Source organism: Oryzias latipes, chromosome 8 (genome assembly GCF_053564925.1).
Source record: "Oryzias latipes strain Hd-rR chromosome 8, Olatipes_Hd-rR_3.1".
NCBI classification, from domain to species: domain Eukaryota; kingdom Metazoa; phylum Chordata; class Actinopteri; order Beloniformes; family Adrianichthyidae; genus Oryzias; species Oryzias latipes.
This window is the reverse complement of record NC_136244.1, coordinates 25,934,098-25,955,691: the sequence shown is the minus strand read 5'-3', so window position 1 is coordinate 25,955,691 and position 21,594 is coordinate 25,934,098. Positions and strand designations below refer to the sequence as shown.

Here is a 21,594-nt window from a genome sequence, read left to right as displayed (position 1 = left end):
TCCACCTTTGGGCAATGCTAACAGTTTCATAAATGGAATATGTAACGCTATTAGATGTTGTTCTAATTGATTTAAACATGCCAATTCCGCTGGTATAGGTTCAAGTTCTAAGTTATTTTTAACACTTTCAGCTGGTACTTTACCTTTCTTGATTTTAGCATGACACGTGTAACAAATCCACAATTTGCTTCTTGATGTTTTCATCCATTCACAATTTTTTGAGCAGTTTGCATTGCAGATATGCAAATAACCAGAAGTGATACATTGATCAGCGATAAGTCCAAGTCCTGCATTACTGTACAACTCTTTTTTACAATGTAATACTTGATGTTCAAATAACAACCTATGACATACACAACAAACAAACCCAGGTCCATCTTTAACTTTATCCAAAAATTGTTTCATAACAACATCAAACTCTTCCAACTGTTTTTTATTCAATTGTCGCTTCAATTTCATCCCATCCAACACACTTTTCCTAAAGTGAGGATCTTGACGATATTTTCTAGAACTCAGTGCTTTAACATTTTCTCTATGAGTAACATTACTCTGATATTTTCTAGAACTCAGTGCTTTAACATTTTCTCTATGAGTAACATTACTCTGATATTTTCTAGAACTCAGTGCTTTAACATTTTCTCTATGAGTAACATTACTCTGATATTTTCTAGAACTCAGTGCTTTAACATTTTCTCTATGAGTAACATTACTCTGATATTTTCTAGAACTCAGTGCTTTAACATTTTCTCTATGAGTAACATTACTCTGATATTTTCTAGAACTCAGTGCTTTAACATTTTCTCTATGAGTAACATTAATCTGATATTTTCTTTTACTCATTTCCTTAACATTATGTTTGTGTAACAAATCAAATTTATACTTGCTTTTACTCCCATTTTTAACACGATGTCTGTGTAAATCATCAGTTCTGTATTTTGCAGAACTACGTTCTTTAACCCACATTTTATGCATAGCATTTTCCCTATATTTATTTTTACTCAATTCTAATGCTCTGGATCTACGCAAAGAATCAGATGCATATTTCCTTTTACTCATATCTTTTTTCTTCTGTTTATGCAGTTCACTTGTTTGATATTGCATTTTGTGGTAAAAAGATCTCCTTTTTTTTAGATACTTTGAAAAGGAAGATTCACCAACTGAATCACAACTAACATTATGTGGTTGAAAAGAACGACATCTTAACAGTGGTTTCTCAGAACAAATACTATTGCTTTTACACCAATTGGCACACCCAATTTTACCACTACAATGAACACAAACAACAACCTCGTAATATTTCTCACCACATTCTCGCAAATAAATTGCTTGATTTCCAAGTATTTTATTTACAGGGTTATACTTTCTCCATATGCTACCATTGTGTACAAAAATTTCTACTCCCAAAACATTTGAAGTAGCTTGAATGTCAATCTCACATACAAAACTGCCAACATATTTCATACGTGACTTTTGAATGTACTCAGACACTGTGGCATATCCTTTCTCCAGCAACTTCATATGAATGTCACTGTTCTTTAGCATAAACTTAACAACAGCCAGTCGAACTCTTCTATGACAATTTTCAGATCCACTAATGACTCGAGAAATAGCACGAAAAAAACTATTGCCATCATTTAATGTGACCTCTGTCTTACAAATAGAACCAAGCGTTACATTATTAGTTGGAATGTCTTCATACTGCTTCACAAAATCTAAATCAATATGTTTTGACAACAAAACTGCACTCTCAAACGACAATGGATAAAAACTGAAAGCATTTTCAACTAAATTGTTACTTTGATAAATTTCACTGTTTTGGTGATCATTGTTAACCAATGCACTAAACAAAACTTCATTACAATCACCAACTTCAGACCTGCCATGTTTAACACTCTTGCAATCTCCTTCTGACAGCATTTCTGAGTCTCTTTTGCGTTGCCTCATATTATGACCCAAATTATTTTTTTCCATAGATTTACACAACCCAAAACAACGCTGCTGCTGAAACATTTCAACGCAAGTTACAACTTCATAATGACACTCATTTATATTTTGCAAATATATGCCTTGTTTAGATATGGCCTTACGTTGACAGGCATATTTCAACCAACGTTCATTGTGAAATGTATACACACTCACACCCAAGTAGTCAGCTGTAGCTTGAATTTCAACCTCTGTAGCCCAACTACCAGAAAATCTCATTCTAGAAACATTGAGATATTCATCCACAGACATATTTTCAGATCTCAAAAGAGAACTATAATTTCCAACATTCTTTTGTAAATGTGTGACAACTGCACGTCTTAACTTTATGTGATTTTTCTCTGTACCACTAATAACTTTGGACACAGCCCTAAAAAAACAATTGCCATCGGCTACTATATGATCAGTTTGACATGGAATTCCCAACATATCAACCTCTAGAGGGTTAGAACAAGCAGTGTTTTCACAATGCACATTCAGTTGTTTACACAATGCTTGTGTAACATCAAAATCAACAGGGTAAAACTCAAGTTTCTTTGATGAAACATCAAGAAACTCAACATCCAAACTAGCTTCATTAGCATCATACCATTTTGTCTTCTTTGATTCACGTTGCACAGTAGAAAGCTTACGCTTTCTGTTACTTTCATGCAACGGTAAGGGACCAGTTTGAACATCTAAACTGCACCCGAAACCAAACTGTGACCCAGTATTTAATCCAGTTTTACAATCCTTCTCAAGCACACTTTGTTTATTTTTCTCACTATGATCATTGTCAGTAACAGCAACGGATGCAATTTCAAAAGCCATTTCTTTCCCTGCAAGTGAAATACTCAGGCAACAAATATAATTGTATAAATCATTAAGACTAGGAAGGTACATGATAATACTTCTTCCATTTACATCTGCCATTCCAGTACCACTGCGTGCATGTGAATCCACCACAGCATAATGGCCGTTTTCTGAAATAACAGCACAAGTACTACTGCCTATGGTCAAAAAACATGTTTTATACTTGACAAGCATGTGCTCCAGTCCCTTTTTAAGAGTTATCACTTCACCACTGTCAACAAATTTACCATTACTCACATTAACAATCCCAGAAACGTATTCACCATACTCAAACTTAAATAATTTACCATCAATTTCAGAATCCATGGGCAAATCAGGTACTGACAAAAACTTCAAATTTCCAGGGATGATTTTGTTTTCACACACCGAGGAGTAAAGCTGATCACCAAGAAACACAACATGGTCCAAGTCTGTTGCCTCCCACTCAAAAACACTACGATGCGTGTGTTTAGCCATACTCACCAGGGCTATTGCCATGCACTGCACACCTCTGTTTTGAAGCTGCCGATCTCCTTGATGAAAAGATCCCCTTACACAACGTTCTGTGTCAAATCTGTTACAATTGTTTTCATTTAAAATCACTGAAGATGATTTTTTTTTTAAATTACTGCCCTTTTTTCCAATTTTCAATGTATTTTTGCATTCCATTAACACTTTACATTTATCGCCAACCACAATTTTGTCATTTAACTCCTGAACATGTTCTTTTATAAAACCAGTCTGTCTTTTGCCCAAAACTGACTGATTCACACGTGCATCCTCTGCTCCCAAACCAAATGTATTATTACACCCGTCCCAAGAAGCTTCTTTCACAAACATTGAACTAATGCCAAACCATTCTGCATTCAAAGACTTTTTCAAGTTCCAAATGTGCAACATCAAGTCATTAAAGCAACTGTTGAAGACAGCCACAGATGTTCCAATATTAGAAAACATTCCAGATGAATCTCGTGCACCACAATCAACCACAACAAAATACTCTTTGTGATGAATGACAGCACAAACGAAACCCTGCAAATCCAACAAACACAGATCTTCCTCCATCAGTCGCTCCTGCATCATTTCATACAACAGTGAAAAATCTTCACTCTTTGAATCACCAGAATACACAGGCTCATTGATAGCAACATCCCAAATTCTTCCAAACACACTGAGCTTTTCAGAAACCTTGAATAACTTTTCGGAATTGTTCACACATCCATCACTTCCATTAAATGAACAAACCAACTGCACACCTTCATTTCTAATATTATCAACATCAGCGTCCCTCCATGTACACACTGGAGCAACAACATGGTTGATTGCAGCCACAACACAACATGTAAGCGATGTTGTACTATCACTTGAATTTGTCAATCTTACTTTCATTCCAGAAATCAAAGGCCTCTGTATTTGCTCCAGACAAACACAACCAGAAGTTTTACCTTCTTCCTGAACCTTACACACTTTGGTGCGACGCATATTAAATCCCTTCTTTCGTGGCATCTAAAAAAAAAATAAAAAAATGAAACCACCATTAAAATAAAATTCTCATTTCTATTATGTATACATAAAGCAATACATTTATACCACACAGACAAATAATCAAAAACATAAAATTAAATATTCAGACTATTGGAAAATAGTTATACACAAATAAATGTAACATGTGTCCTATAATACAGTGGTCCCCAACCCCCGGGCCGCAAATAATAAATAACTTACTTTACTTCCGGTTTATTTATATCTGAATCTGAAAGATGTTTTATTTTGAAAAGATGCCCGATTCTCTGTGTGACTGTCACACCCGTCTATGTCACCAGTAATGTATGGAAGCGATTCAGTAGCATTAATAAAAAGCAAAGTTAAAACCAGAAATGCTTTTTCATTTTCAAAAAGAAGCTGCATTTTGTTGACTCAAAAATAAAATGAAAAAACAATCCCCCAAAATGCTTTCTTTTCCTTCCTCAAAGCTTATTCTGTCACTTAATTAAAATGAAAATGGTATTTGACATTTCATTTTCAAGTCGTTCTCTGGTAAATGTGTAGCATAATTCATTTAGAAATGTTTAATTTGACCTTTAAAATGGATTAATAGAAATGCTTTTCTGATTTTCAAAATGAAGCTGCATTTTTTGACTCAAAATTAAAAAGAAAAAGCAATACTTCAAAATGCTTTATTTCCTTCCTCAACACAGCTTATTCTGTCACTTAATCAAAATGATAAAGAAAATGGTGTTTGACATTTCATTTTAAAAAAGGTCCACGGTAAATGTCTAGCAAAATTCATTTAGAAATGTCTAATTTGACAATTAAAATGGATTAACAGAAATGCTTTTTAATTTTGAAAATGTAGCTCAAAATTCAAATATAAAAGCAATATTTCAAAATGCTTTTTCATTTTATACTTCAATCCGCCTATTCTGTGTCATAATTAAAACGAAAATGCAAAGAGGGGATTGCATTTTAACATCCACCCTGCAAAACTTGGAGCAATATTCATTTCTTAAACACATTAGCAGAGGGGGGGTGGGGCGATGACGTCACTGCTTTCTCCGTGTGTACGGCCGCTGTCGCTGAGAGACCTGGTGTGTCTGTGTTCGCATTAAGATCACCTAAAACTGGGTCCTGTTCACAAACCGCTGGACCTGGCCTGCTCAAACCTGGATTCCTGGATCTTAATGCGAGAAATGCAGCAGAATGTTCCTTTAGCTCCCTCTTGAATCAGAAGCTGTGAATCCCAACCCAACTTCTTCAGCGTCGTCTGACCGCACGGATTTACAAACATATGATCAAGCAGAGCAGGCCTTTAATAATAATCATAACAGTAATAAAAGCACATTATGAAGATAGTCTCCTGCAGCTTCACGCTGAGTGAGTGTTTTTGGTCCAACCAGCAACCGTTTAGCATGGAGAAATCTGTCTGTTGATGGAGCTCCAGCTGTCAAACAGCAAATTTAGCTGCAAATAAATTTGTAAATATGTGAGAATTACATCAGTTTTTATTTTGTTCTGGACACCACTGGAAACACAAATTCATATGATGGTTTCTCGGATCATCGTAGCAGCATTTCCGCCTTCAGCGATCGGAGCTTCGCGCTCCGCTATGAAAAGGCAGCTGGCGGTCCGAAGATAAAAAGCTTGTCTGCGTGCGTCAGGAGGAGGACCGCAGAAGACGGACATGCTGCTAGTTAGTCCTGAGAAGCTGTGCAAACTCATCAGAAGTTCACAACCATCACAAAACCCTCTTCTCTGCCACTAACAGTCTGCTCCTGGTGCGTGTGTCTTTCAGCAGGCGGACACACGGAGAAAGCAGTGACGTCATCGCCCCGCCTCCCCTCTGCTAATGCTTTTAAGAAATGAATATTGCTCCAAGTTTTGCAGGGTGGATGTTAAAATGCAAATGCAATCCCCTCTTTGCATTTTCATTTTAATTATGACACAGAATAAGCGGTTTGAAGTATAAAATGAAAAAGCATTTTGAAATATTGCTATTATATTTGAATTATATTTGAATTTTGAGCTATTTGATGCAGCTACATTTTGAAAATTAAAAAGCATTTCTGTTAAACCATTTTTATTGTCAAATTAGACATTTCTAAATGAATTATGCTACACATTTACCATGCACCTTTTTTTAAATGAAATGTCAAATACCATTTTCTTTATCATTTTAATTAAGTGACAAAAAAGCTGTGTTGCAGTATAAAATGATAAAGCATTTTGAAGTATTGCTTTTTCTTTTTAATTTTGAGTCAAAAAATGCAGCTTCACTTTGAAAATAAAAAGCATTTCTATTAATCCATTTTAAATGTCAAATTAGACATTTCTAAATGAATTATGCTACACATTTACCATGGAACGTCTTGAAAATGAAATGTCAAATACCATTTTCATTTTAATTTTAATTAAGTGACAGAATAATCAGTGTTGAAGAAGGAAATGAAAAAGCATTTTGGTGGATGGCTTTTTCATTTTATTTTTGAGTCAAAAAATGCAGCTTCATCTTGAAAATTAAAAGGCATTTCTGGTTTTGACTTTGCTTTTTATTAATGCTACAGAATCGCTTCCATAGTAACACAGACCAAGGTGCTCCTCTCAGTCACGTGATAAGTTATCGCTAAAATAAAACCCAGGAGCTAGCAAAATGAGTAAAAAACAAACGTCTTTGGAAAGTTTTTTTTGCATAGGTGAAAAGGCCCAGCCAGGAGACAGAAGAGGAGCCTTCTACTTCCAGAAAAAAATAGCTACATTTTTCTTTTTTGCACCATGAGTGGCAGAAGGGGGGAGGATGATGAGAGCCATGCAATGTTCTATCCATGGGTGTCTAAATTAAAGCTGGGATGTGTGATGTCACACATCTGTTCCTCCTTCTGCGTGGCGTTGCTACAGTAATCCTCCACCAACATCTCAAAGACCTGTCCGTTAACTTAAAAAATGTGCAATCAAGTTTATTGAAACAAGGTTGGGGATCACTGCTATAATAGATTATTAAACACTGCAAATTTAACTTACCTTTACCAAACTCTTTAATGGCTTACAAAACACAACGTTCTCTGGAAAAAACAGCAAACAGCTCCTCTCTCTGTTGTCCAGACAAAGGTTTAGTCACTGGTGTGGAAGATCCCTCAGAGGAAAACTCTGGAGTTACAAATAAAAATGTAAAAGGAAAAACATTTAATTCAAACAAAAATAAATACATAAACAAACTTTAATAGACATGAAATGGTAGATGCTCTCTGGGAGGCTAATCCATAGAGGAGGTCCATTAAAACTGAATGAGGCCTTGCCGTGTGTTTTAACTTTTGGGATAACCAAAAGGCCTGTATCAGAGGACCTCAGGGTCCACAGGGGATCATACATTAAAATCATATCAGACAAATATGAAGGCCCAAGACCATAAAAACATTTATAAACTAATAATAACGTTATCAATCCTAAAGCGAACAGGAGGCCAAGCAGCCATTTTAAAATCTGTGTGTGTTCCTGCAAATATATTCATACTGGCTGCCACACTTATAGATTATATGAAAACATTTATACACAAATAAATTTAACATGTGTCCTATGAAATTATTAAACACTGAAAATTTAACTTAAAACCTAAAAAGTACAAAATAGGTTGGAACTGATCTTCAGTGGAAATACTCACGGGTCGGCACGCGTTCAAAATGTATTATATGTGAACTGCTATGTATTTGATCAATTAGAAAGGAGTTTCACTGGTTAATGTGGTTTAAAAACCGTAAAAACTACATTCGAATATTTAATTGAGAACTACAAAGATGGTGGATAGACTACAAAAAAAAACGATCTCTGAAACTGATAGAAACTTGTTGTTTGTCGACCAGTATCGATTCTACATGTCATTTTGTACATTTGTGTCCGTTTAAAAAGAAAATTCGTCGGTTGGTTTGCTTTGAAAAGTCTTTTTAAAATTACGTTCGAAACAAAATGCCCGCCATCACTTCCGGTTCAACGAAGTAAAAGGTCAAATTATTTGCGTTCGTCTAATCAATTTTAAGCAACTTTTACGGTTTTTTATTCAATAAAATTGATAATCAGAAGGTGAGTAGTCGTTGTGGCGATGTAAAAAAGTGTCGATGGTCGATTAAAGTAATGGTTCGTTTACAAGTCGCGGGAAAATTCATAATGGTCGTGACAAACCTCGAGTCAAATTGAAGGCGTCCTCGGCGCAGTGCGTCTGGCAAGGTCGAGTTCTTCTCACTGGGGGTCCTGTAGTCTTCCTTGCTGGTCAGGAGCGTCGAAGATCGAAGTGCAGAGGAAATGAGAAAGTTCTGAAAAGAACTGATTTGCTCAAATTCGGCAAGCTTCAGCGAAATTCTCTGTGGGGTGTGATTCTCCAGTCGTCCAGCAGGGGTCGAGCAGAGGGAGTACTCAGACGAAAATGCCCTGCCTTCAATGGCTTGACCAGCTGCTTGACTTGTGGTTTTTCCCATCATGCATTTTATCGTTCGTATTTGATGAAGTAGATTGATTACATGTTATTGCTTTCATGAAATAATAGAAGTTCTACTTCGTTTAGTTCCGTATGTATGTGTAGAACATTTTATAGTAATTATTTTATTGATCATTAGTCCGTTAGGGAACATTGTAGCTGTTGGGTTTGTGCCCCATTGGCATGAGTTCTCCCATGGACCAATCAGACAGCTCCGTTTTTAGTTTGATCCCAAGGGTTAAAATCTAATAAAATTACATTCCAATCCCAAAGTGGTGGTGTGTTGTCTTCTTTGTGTTATGTCTGTGTTCAAAAAAATGTTTTGTGGGTGATTCTGTTAGATACATCTCACAAGAAACGTTTGCTATTCAGGGGTTGTGACGTCATACTTCCCATGATGCTTTGCTGGTGGGGGAAGCCTGCTGCATGTGAACTTTGTCAAAGAACAACAAAATCTTTTACAGCATAAATACTTAACGGTCACCTGCTACCTAGAGGCCGAATTGTAATCCCTTTGACTCTCTCTGGTGGACTTTTCTTAGAAGTTCAATCGGCTGCTTTATTTAAGTTGAGAAATCTTCATATCTATAAATATAAAGAAGTCTAAAAAATTTTTCAAAACACAACTGCCCTTACAGACAATTAAAAGAGGAGTTGAAATGTATAACACGGTGAAGGAGTTTTTGTGCAGAAAAAGTACCATTAGTAAAGCTGGTAGCAGTGACTGCAGACGGGGCTCCTGCTATGATCAATAGACAAACAGGTTTCATCACTCACTGTAAAGCTGACCCAGACTTTCCAAAATGTCTGCATTACTGCTGCTTCATTCACCAGCAGGCCTTATGTGCACAAGTGATTGGCTCTGGACACATGATGACTCCTATTGTGAAAATCAACACCTCAGCGGCAAAGCAAAACAGCACAGGATTTTCAAGGTGCTATTGGAGGAGATGTCTGCTGAATATGGTGAATTTGAATTTGGTGAATCTGAACTTGCATTTTTGACTGAAATTACTGAAAAACTAAATCACTTGAACTTCGAGCTGCAAGGCAATGGCAAAACTATATTTTATTTATGGAACAGCCTGCAGTGTTTCTTGAGGGGATCTTTTCTGCCAGGAAACTTCAGGAGTTTGACAGAAAGGTGACCAGCTGTGCAGCTGTTTGTGTACAGGGAGAGTAACAGGGGTGAAAGGACACAGCCCTGGGGGGATCGGGTGCTTGTGGTCCGAGTATCTGAGACGAGCTTCCCCAGCCTCACATACTGCTGTCTGTCCGTCAGGAAGTCTGTGATCCACCTGCAGGTGGAGTCAGGCACATTCATCTTGGAGAGTTTTTAATACCAAAGATGTATGAAAGACATACCGAAAAAATATGTCTTTCAGTGTTTAACTGGCTGTCTTTGGATTATGCATGCCTGAGTAATGGCCATTCTTACTACTCATCTCTCTGTTCACTGCTTGCTAATTTACATAGCAGGGGTCCCAGCAGGAGGGGGCGGGGTTGTAACACGACTCCTTCAGCAGAGCCAGGCTGAGAGAGGCTTTGACATGTAAGATGTTAGATGTTAGAATGCCAGATGTTAGAATGACCAGTTCATTTTATATCTATGAAAATATTCAGGGAGCTATGGGACATGTTCAGCTTTAGGTCTGTGAAAATTGGTGTCGATTGTTGAAACATAAGTTACCATAAAAAAAATGTTTGTTTGGAGTCTAGACAGATTTAACACAGGTTTTTGGATGAAAAGGATTTTTTATAAATCATCTGTTACACTTTTAAGTCTGAAAAAAATATGGAAGGCAGCAAACACAGATCCCTACCGTTTTTAATTTTTTTGTGCTGATATTTGAAAGATAAGTTATGCAAAAAAATAGGTGTTTGCAGTTTTGCCTAAAAAGACGTTTTCGGACCTTTTTGGATGTAATGCTCTCTAAGATGTCACCTGTAACTTCAATCATTCTGAATTTTTTTAGGAAGCAGTAGCACATAAATGCCTATGAAAGTTGAATTCTTGGTGCTGATAACCTAAACAGAATTTATGCTAAAAATCTTTGTTCAGTCCAAAATTTCATTAAAAAAATCAAGTGATGAAGTTTCTCGTAGACCCTATAGTGTTACATATCAAAGCTGGAGGTTATTAAAGGCATCTAATTCTGAAATCTCAGCTTCCTGAGACAAACGGCTGATTTATAATAAATTTCTATTATTTGGGTGCACATAATCGACCACTTCCTGTTACGCAGGCACCGTCAGGTGTACACCCATGAAACTTTACATGATGAGAGAGGACCCTTCTGAGTATCTCCAGTTTTAATTTCATGCACATCGGACAAAGCAAAGAGAAAATACAGGGCAGAATGTGCCCAATGCAATAACTAGGTGGCGCTATAGAGCTCGTCCAAGATTGTCATATCCATGGGTTCAGAATAGAAGCTTCATCATATCCATTGAATTTCAGTGAGATTGGACAAGGAATGTGCACGTGAGAGCAACTTTTGTGTGCATAGCGAGATGCCCAACTTTGCCGCTCTGTCACGACCACACCCCCGCATTGAAAGTTATGGTTTTTTGTCAGAGTAAACTTCAATGGCTTTTCAACAGGTGGACGTCATTTTCAGGTGTGTCGGCTCATCCTACTCGGAGCAGTGATGCTCCAAGTAAAACATGTCATTTCCTCTTGCCAGCAGGTGGCGCTACACTTTTTCCAGATTTTTTCACTGCAGATGTGTTCAGAGTCAGACTACAATCATGCACATCAATTTTGGATCAGATTGGATTATGCATGGCTGAGTAATGGCCATTTTTCTTTTCATGGCGTGTTTTCGAAACGACCTCCAATTTTGACGCGCCGCCATGGTCACAAACATCCATAAAAACTTAAAAGCTTTGCAATTTAACATCGGACATGTGTCTAGTTTACAAAACCAAAGTTTGGAGTCATTACTCTCAAATCTCTAGGAGGAGTTCGTTCTAGAGCGAGGCCTGCAAATGACCAAAATACAGCAAAAATGACATATTGTCATCAAAATATCAGACTTCCTGTGCGACTGACAGCTTGGTCCCAAGAGACTTTTTTGTAGGTTTCTATCCGATGAACATGCCCTGTTAAAATCAGGTTTGTACTATAAAGCATATGGAGGTGCTCGCGAAAACAAATTTTGCAGGTGGCGCTATCGAGCCATTTTTGTTTACCTATGCCGTTCTCCTATAAAATATGAAATTTTTCGCGACTCCTGATGTGTATACAAAATTTGGTGAGTTTTGGGGTATGTTAAAGGCCTCAAAAAGGCGACGGAAAAGTCGGAAGAATAATAATAATAATAATAATAATAATAATAAACCTAACAGATACAATAGGGTCCTTGCACTCCGTGCTCGGGCCCTAATAATAATAATAATAACTCTAACAGATACAATAGGGTCCTTGCACTCCGTGCTCGGGCCCTAATAACTCTAACAGATACAATAGGGTCCTTGCACTCCGTGCTCGGGCCCTAATAATTAAAGCTACAAGTAGCATTTAGCGGGCCCGAGCACGTGCGACCGCATGGCACGAGCGACCCCCCCGTGAGCAACGCCCTGCTCGAGCCATTCTCGTCGTTTTTTCTTGTCCATTCTGGAGCTCCAAGCTAATGTTAATACGACAGCAGCCTGGGGGGGGGCTGTAATCTGTTGCCTTAAGGGACAAAGACTTTTGCATATAGCATGAAAAAAATTCAAGCAATGATGATAATTGCTATCACTGTCCCTAAGGATGAGAACAATAGAACTCATTCAATTTCCACTACAATGTCTAGATGAGTGTCAGCTATGTCTGATAACTTGGCCAATTAGCTGGACCGGGATCTTGCAAAGTGCAGGTGGTTAACGTCCAGTGTGATGAGTCTGTGGACGGCAACAGTACAGCATAGCTTTTGGTTTCCACAAGAGAAGAACTCCTGACACATCTGCCCTAACAGACAACTACAAGAGGAGTTGAAATGTATAACACGGTGAAGGAGTTTTTGTGCAGAAAAAGGTACAATTAGAAAAGCTGGTAGCAGTGACTGCAGATGGGACTCCTGCTATGATCAATAGACAAACAGGTTTCATCACTCACTGTAAAGCTGACCCAGACTTTCCAAAATGTCTGCATTACTGCTGCGTCATTCACCAGCAGGCCTTATGTGCAGAAGTGATTGGCTCTGGACATATAATGACTCTTATTCTGAAAATCGTAAACAACCTCAGCTGCAAAGCAAAACAGCACAGGATTTTTAAGGTGCTATTGGAGGAGATGTCTGTTGAATATGGTGAATATGAACATTGTGAATCTGAACTTGCATTCTTGTGGGAGTCTTTTCTGCCAGGGTTGCCGTCTTCCCCGGTGGCTGTTGTTGCAGTTCTTGCCCTTGCTGGGGCGGCTGGGGTTTAATTTTGCAGCCTCACGGCTGTGAAGTGGACCCTGGTGTTGTCCCGGTCTGGGTTGGCGCTGTGGCCATGCTCCCGTGGGCGGGCTGGCTCCTGGTATGAAGAGATTCCCAAATGCCGTTTCCTCACAGCAGAGCCAAGCCTTGTTTGTTTGTTTGTTTGTTTGCTTGCTTTTTTATTTATTTATTCATTTATTTATTTATTTATTTATTTATTTATTTATTTTAACTTGTATTGGTAGTCAACATTCATTGTCGTGGGTCATGTGCTTTAATGGAGAGGAGTGGGAAGGGTGTAGGGTGGGTTGGGTTTTTACTGTAATGTTGTGTGTTTTTTTTTGTTTTTTAATGTTAAAGCGCTTCGAGCTGCACGAAATGCATGATAAGCGCTATTTTATAAATAAAGTTTGATTTGATTTGATTTGATTTGATTCTTGACTGACATTACTGGAAAACTAAACCACTTGATCTGCGAGCTGCAAGACAATGGCAAAACTATTTTTTTTTGACCAGCCTGCCTTAGCCAGTGTTTTTCTTGTGGGGATCTTTTCTGCCAGGGCTTGTCAGCTTGGTCAGTGGATGTTGCTGCAGTTGTCTCCCTTGCTGGGACAGCTGGAGTTAAACACAGCAGCTCACGGCTCTGAAGTGGACCCCGTTGCTGTCCCAGTCTGGATGGGCACTGTGGCGATTTTCCAATGGCCAGGCTGGCTCCTGGTATAAAGAGATTCCCAAATACCATTTCCTAACCGCAGAGCCAAGGATGTGTTTACATGTTTAGGTCAAAAATGTGATGGACAGCTTCATGTTGTCTAAACATGCCACCCTGTTATTAATCCAGTTGATATGGTTCTCCATCTGTGTCTAGGTGATAGAAAAGCATTTTTTTTTATATTTAGAGCTCTAAGCAAACAAACAGTTGTCTATATAAAAGAGCTTTTACAATTGTGCACTTTTAGCAGGTCTCTGAGTTCATGTGACCAATGTATGGTGGATTTTCACAGACCTTGTTTAAAACTGAAGGTGAGAGAGACTTAGAGAAATGGCTTCATTGTTCTGGAGTTTTTTGTTTCATCCACAGAAGAGTAGAATTGGTGATTGATTTTGAAAAGCTGCTGAAAAAAGTATCTTTTTCAAATTGCAATTTCTAACTTGGGTTTTACATTTTGTGTTCCATTTTTTGTGCTTTAATTGGGAAGCATTTGTTATTTGTTTGGTGTTTTTAAGGTTCTGCAAATATACACATCATTTTTTAGAGACATTTGTTATCAGTTGTGTTTGTTGATTTGTAGTTTAATTTCATTGGATGTATAGATGTCGTGTGGGGGGGAGGCTCGAGAGCAGGTAGGACCCAGGCGCAGAGACGGGAGGCAAACGGGTTCAGGGCAAGTGGGTTTATTTAACTAACAAAAAGCGCTGCAGAGCAGGATGACAAAACTAAAAACAAAAACTTACTGTGGCATGGCAAGGGACATGGACGCCAGACAAGAAGACGTGATCAACATGAGCAGAAGTTAATGGACCAGCACAGGAGGAAGGCAGAGACAAGACTTATATACAGACAGGGCAGACAAGACACAGGTGAACACGATTAGGGCAGATGGGGACCAAAGGAAGTAAAACTCAAGAAACATGACAAGACAGGAAACCTTTCAAAATAAAACAGGAAACAGAACCAAACAAGACAGAACAAGAACTAAAGCGAAAAAAAAGACAACAAACTGAAACCATGACAATAGAAAGGAAAAGAAGTTCAAACATTGATTATAAAAAAGGATATAAGAGATAAAAAAAAAAGAAAAAGGAAAAGAAAAAAGATAAAATATTGATTTAATTGCATTTTGAATGAATAAAAAACAATGATTAATAGAATCAGAATCAGAATCAGGAATCAGAAAAAGTTTTATTGCCAGGTTCAGTAGAGCGCACTTTACAAAACGAGGAATTTGACTTGGTGTATAGTGCAATTAAGAATAAGTTAAAAATTAAGTTAACAACAACAACACACTATATACAGTAGAGTAAGGTGAATTAAAGTGGGAGCACAGATGGGCTGGGATGGTGGGGCCTGTAAGTGGCACCGACAGTCCTTTGGTGGGCGGGGGGGAGGGGGGGTCACCTGGGGGAGTTGGGGTTCTGTTCAGCAGGCTGGCTGCAGTGGGGAAGAAGCTGTTCTTGTGGCGCGAGGTCCTGGTCCTGATGGACCGGAGCCTCTTGCCAGAAGGGAGGGGCCGAAAGAGATTATGTCCTGGATGAGAGGGGTTGGCTACAATCCTGGCTGCCCGCCTCCAGGTCCTGGAGATGTGCAGCTCCTGGAGAGACGGGAGGTGGCAGCCGATCACCTTCTCTGCTGAGTGGATGACGCGTTGCAGCTTGGCCTTGTCTCTGGCCGTGGCCGCAGCGAACCAGACTGTGATGGAGGACGTGAGGGTGGATTCGATGATGGCGGTGTAAGTCTACCAGCATCTTTTCAGGGAGGTGAAACTTCTTCAGCTGCCTCAGGAAGTACATCCTCTGCTGGACCTTCTTAGTGATGGAGCTGATGTTCTGCTCCCACTTGAGGTCCTGGCTGATGATGGTTCCCAGGAAGCAGAAGGACTCCACAGAGGTCACCGGGGAGTCACAGAGGATGACAGGGGGGAGGGGGGCTGGGGCCTTCCTGAAGTCCACTGTCATCTCCACTGTCTTCAGAGCATTAAGCTCCAGGTTGTTAGCGCTGCACTATGACACCAGCCTGGCTATTTCACTCCTGTAGGCCGACTCATCTCCGTCAGAGATGAGGCCGATGAGTGTGGTGTCGTCAGCAAACTTCAGGAGTTTGACAGACAGGTGACCAGCTGTGCAGCTGTTTGTGTACAGGGAGAGTAACAGGGGTGAAAGGACACAGCCCTGGGGGGATCCGGTGCTTGTGGTCCGAGTATCTGAGACGAGCTTCCCCAGCCTCACATACTGCTGTCTGTCCGTCAGGAAGTCTGTGATCCACCTGCAGGTGGAGTCAGGCACATTCATCTTGGAGAGTTTTTAATACTAAGTCTAGACAGATTTAACACAGGTTTTTGGATGAAAAAGGATTTTTTATAAATCATCTGTTACACTTTTAAGTCTGAAAAAAATATGGAAGGCAGCAAACACAGATCCCTACCGTTTTTATTTTTTTTGTGCTGATATTTGAAAGATTAGTTATGCAAAAAAATAGGTGTTTGCAGTTTTGCCTAAAAAGACGTTTTCGGACCTTTTTGGATCAAATGTTGTCTAAAAGTTCACCTGTAACTTCAATCATTCTGAATTTTTTTAGGAAAACTAAACCACTTCAACTGTGATCTGCAAGGCAATGGTAAAACTATATTTTTTATGGAACAGCCTGCAGTGTTTCTTGTGGGGATCTTTTCTGCCAGGGCTTGCCGGCTTGGTCGGTGGTTGTTGCTGTTACCAATCCAGTTGATATGGTTCTCCATCTGTGTCTAAGTGATATAATCAGAATCAGAATCGTTTATTGTCATTGTACATGGGGATACAATGAAATTGCAGCAGCCTTGGAGTGAAGGAGTTACATAAAATAAAAATAAAAATAGAATAGAAAAAGAAATACTGTATTTACAACTCTTAACAAAAAATGAACAATATGGACAGAAACTGTTAAATATTAAATATTTGTGAATAAAATAGAATGGAATTACATGAGTTGCTGTGAGCACAGCTTAATAAATATCAAGTTATTGCACAGTGACCCGGTTAGACAGTCAGGATATTGCACGCATTGTAGTAAAATTAGAGTGAGGTGTGGTTGGTGGACGTATGTGCATTCCGTATGATAATTGCCTGTGGAAAAAAGCTGTTTCTTAGTCTGTTTGTCCTGGTTCTGATGGACCTGTACCTCCTTCCAGAGGGCAGCAGTTCAAACAGAGGGAAAGCAGAATGGGTGGAGTTAGTGGTGATGCTAGTCACTCTGCTGAGGCAGCGAGACTGGTAAATGTCCTTCAGTGAGGGGAGGGGGCAGCCGATGATCCTCTGCGCTGTCTTTACCACTCTCTGGAGACTCTGCCGTTCTGCTTCAGTGCAGTGGGAAAACCACACTGTGATGCCATAGGACAGAATGCTCTCAATGGTTGAGCGGTAGAACGTTACCAGCAGCTCCTGGCTGACGTCGTTCCTCCTAAGTTTTCTCAGGAAGTGCAGGCGTTGCTGGGCCTTCCTGATGACAGTCATGGTGTTGTTAGACCATGTGAGGTCAGCAGAGATGGTGGTGCCCAGGAGGGTGAAGCTGTGGACCCTCTCCACACAGTTTCCATCGATGTAGAGTGGGGGTGGATCTGTTCTGTTTTTTCTGAAGTCCAGGATGATCTCCTTGGTCTTGGTGGTGTTCAGGATGACGGTTATTAGCCTGACACCACCTTGAGAGTTTCAGGACTTCGTCTCTGTAGGCCGTCTCGTCGTCCCCAGAGATCAGCCCCACCACAGTAGTGTCGTCTGCAAACTTCACCACGGTGTTGCTGGTGTGGGCTGGTCTGCAGTCTGCTGTGTACAGTGTATACAGCAGAGGACTCAGCACACATCCCTGTGTGGAGCCTGTGCTCAGCGTCCGGGTGGAGGAGAGGTGGGGGTCAAGTTTGACTGTCTGTGGTCTGTTTGTCAGGAAGTCCTTGATCCACGAGCAGGTGAGTGGGTGGAGTCCTAGTTCAGACAGTTTGTTGACCAGAATGTCAGGAATGATTGTGTTAAAGGCTGAGCTATAGTCCACAAAGAGCATCCTGGCGTAGGTGTCTCTGTGTTCCAGGTGGCTCAGCGCAGTGTGGAGGGTGATGGAAATGGCATCATCCGTTGATCTGTTTGCTTTGTAAGCAAACTGGTGGGGGACGAAGATTGGAGGGAGGGAGTCTTTGATGTGTCCCAGGAGCAGCCGCTCCAGACACTTTGTGATGACAGCAGTGAGTGCAACTGGGCGGAAGTCCGTGAGGAAGGCTGTGGATGAGGACTTTTTGGGTATCGGGATGATAGTGGATGACTTCAGGCAAGCAGGGATGAAAGCCTGAGCTAGCGACAGGTTGAAGATTTTTGTGAAGACCTGGGAGAGTTGATCGGCGCAGGCCCGCAGAACCTTTCCGGGAACTCCATCAGGTCCCGCCGCTTTCCTGGGGTTTACCCTGCTGAACATCCGTGCCATCCGTGCCACGTCCATAAAGGCATTGTTTTTATATTTAGAGCTCTAAGCAACCAAACAGTTGTCTATATAAAAGAGCTTTTACAATTGTGCACTTTTAGCAGGCTGAAAAAATTATCTTTTTAAAATTGCCATTTCAAATTTGGGTTTTAAATTTTGTGTTCCATTTTTCTGTGCTTGTATTGGAAGGATTTGTTATTATTTTGTTTAAAAGTGCTACATATTGTATATACACATAATTTATTTAGAGAAATTTGCTATACGTTGTGTTTTTTGGTTTTGTAGTTTAATTTCATTGGATTTATATTAAGGAAAAGAAGTTGCAGCATTGATTAAAAAAGGATAAAAGAGACATTTACTGTCTAAGTCTTATGTTACATCTGTAGAACTGTACTGAGAGTTGGGTTTTGTTTTGGAGCACATTCATATGTTTTGTTTGTAAAAAAAAAAGATAAAATATTAGGTTAATTGCATTTTACATGACTAGAAAAGCAATGATTATTCATAAAAATCTATGAAAGACATACAAAACAAATGAAAAAGCAGTCTGCCCTCCCTCTTGTGTCTAAACTATTGTCACCTCACTTCTGGGTTAGTTAGCATATGAAGAGGCAGCTGGTGTTTGTGTGTGTGTGTGTGGGGGGGGGGGGGGGGGTGAAATTTGACTCCAGCAACAGGGATGATTGAGGAGCAGGCTGCAGCATGAGGAAAAGACTTAAGCATGTAAGAGGAAATGACATCCTACAGTTGACCAGTTCATTTTATATCTGTAAAGAATATTCAAGAAGCATTTAGACATGTTCAGCTATATGCGTGTGAAACTTGGTGTGGATATTTGAAGCATAAGTAATTTTAAAACACACTTGTTTGGAGTCCAGACGGAAAAAGCAGAGGTTTTGGGATGAATCAGGATTTTTTTAAAATCATCTGTTTCACCTGGACTTCTGAAAAAAATATGGAAGGCAGCAAACACAGATCCCTACATTTAAAAAAATAAATGGTGTTGATATATGATGATTAAGTTATGAAAAAAAATAGGTGTTTGTAGTTTTGCCTAAAAAGACGTTTTCGGACCTTTTTGGATGTAATGCTCTCTAAGATGTCACCTGTAACTTCAATCATTCTGAATTTTTTTAGGAAGCAGTAGCACATAAATGCCTATGAAAGTTGAATTCTTGGTGCTGATAACCTAAACAGAATTTATGCTAAAAATCTTTGTTCAGTCCAAAATTTCATTAAAAAAATCAAGTGATGAAGTTTCTCGTAGACCCTATAGTGTTACATATCAAAGCTGGAGGTTATTAAAGGCATCTAATTCTGAAATCTCAGCTTCCTGAGACAAACGGCTGATTTATAATAAATTTCTATTATTTGGGTGCACATAATCGACCACTTCCTGTTACGCAGGCACCGTCAGGTGTACACCCATGAAACTTTACATGATGAGAGAGGACCCTTCTGAGTATCTCCAGTTTTAATTTCATGCACATCGGACAAAGCAAAGAGAAAATACAGGGCAGAATGTGCCCAATGCAATAACTAGGTGGCGCTATAGAGCTCGTCCAAGATTGTCATATCCATGGGTTCAGAATAGAAGCTTCATCATATCCATTGAATTTCAGTGAGATTGGACAAGGAATGTGCACGTGAGAGCAACTTTTGTGTGCATAGCGAGATGCCCAACTTTGCCGCTCTGTCACGACCACACCCCCGCATTGAAAGTTATGGTTTTTTGTCAGAGTAAACTTCAATGGCTTTTCAACAGGTGGACGTCATTTTCAGGTGTGTCGGCTCATCCTACTCGGAGTAGTGATGCTCCAAGTAAAACATGTCATTTCCTCTTGCCAGCAGGTGGCGCTACACTTTTTCCAGATTTTTTCACTGCAGATGTGTTCAGAGTCAGACTACAATCATGCACATCAATTTTGGATCAGATTGGATTATGCATGGCTGAGTAATGGCCATTTTTCTTTTCATGGCGTGTTTTCGAAACGACCTCCAATTTTGACGCGCCGCCATGGTCACAAACATCCATAAAAACTTAAAAGCTTTGCAATTTAACATCGGACATGTGTCTAGTTTACAAAACCAAAGTTTGGAGTCATTACTCTCAAATCTCTAGGAGGAGTTCGTTCTAGAGCGAGGCCTGCAAATGACCAAAATACAGCAAAAATGACATATTGTCATCAAAATATCAGACTTCCTGTGCGAGTGACAGGTGGGTCCTTTCAGACTTTTTTGTAGGTCTCCATCGGAAGAACATGCCCTGTAAAAATCAAGCTTGTACGTTAAAGCGTATGCGGGGCGTCGGGACAAAAGTCACTGTAGGTGGCGCTGTCGAGCCATTTTTGCGCACCCATGCCAATTTCTCATAAAATACGAAATTTTTCGCGACCCCTGATGTGTGTGCCAAATTTGGTGAGTTTTGGGGTATGTTAAAGGCCTCAAAAATGTGATTCTTCCGGCGGAAGAAAAATAATAATAATTAAAGCTACAAGTAGCATTTAGCGGGCCCGAGCACGTGCGACCGCATGGCACGAGCGACCGCCCCGTGAGCAACGCCCTGCTCGAGCCATTCTCGTCGTTTTTTCTTGTCCATTCTGGAGCTCCAAGCTAATGTTAATACGACAGCAGCCTGGGGGGGGGGGGGGGGGGGGGCTGTAATCTGTTGCCTTAAGGGACAAAGACTTTTGCATATAGCATGAAAAAAATTCAAGCAATGATGATAATTGCTATCACTGTCCCTAAGGATGAGAACAATAGAACTCATTCAATTTCCACTACAATGTCTAGATGAGTGTCAGCTATGTCTGATAACTTGGCCAATTAGCTGGACCGGGATCTTGCAAAGTGCAGGTGGTTAACGTCCAGTGTGATGAGTCTGTGGACGGCAACAGTACAGCATAGCTTTTGGTTTCCACAAGAGAAGAACTCCTGACACATCTGCCCTAACAGACAACTACAAGAGGAGTTGAAATGTATAACACGGTGAAGGAGTTTTTGTGCAGAAAAAGGTACAATTAGAAAAGCTGGTAGCAGTGACTGCAGATGGGACTCCTGCTATGATCAATAGACAAACAGGTTTCATCACTCACTGTAAAGCTGACCCAGACTTTCCAAAATGTCTGCATTACTGCTGCGTCATTCACCAGCAGGCCTTATGTGCAGAAGTGATTGGCTCTGGACATATAATGACTCTTATTCTGAAAATCGTAAACAACCTCAGCTGCAAAGCAAAACAGCACAGGATTTTT

General features: G+C 39.8%; 1 protein-coding gene and 1 long non-coding RNA gene across 2 annotated transcripts in view; one reads left to right on the top strand and one right to left on the bottom strand.

Moving 5' to 3' along the window:
* The window catches only part of LOC101156497 (transmembrane protease serine 9), a 133,974-nt gene that overhangs the window by 51,278 nt on the left and 61,102 nt on the right, over positions 1-21,594 (top strand). The window lies entirely within an intron of this gene.
* LOC144994340 (uncharacterized) lies at positions 988-8,718 on the bottom strand. The gene is made up of 3 exons (XR_013657844.1): positions 8,482-8,718; positions 7,330-7,455; positions 988-4,320 (listed from the first exon to the last, which is right to left on the bottom strand). It is a non-coding gene; the product is annotated as an uncharacterized LOC144994340 (long non-coding RNA).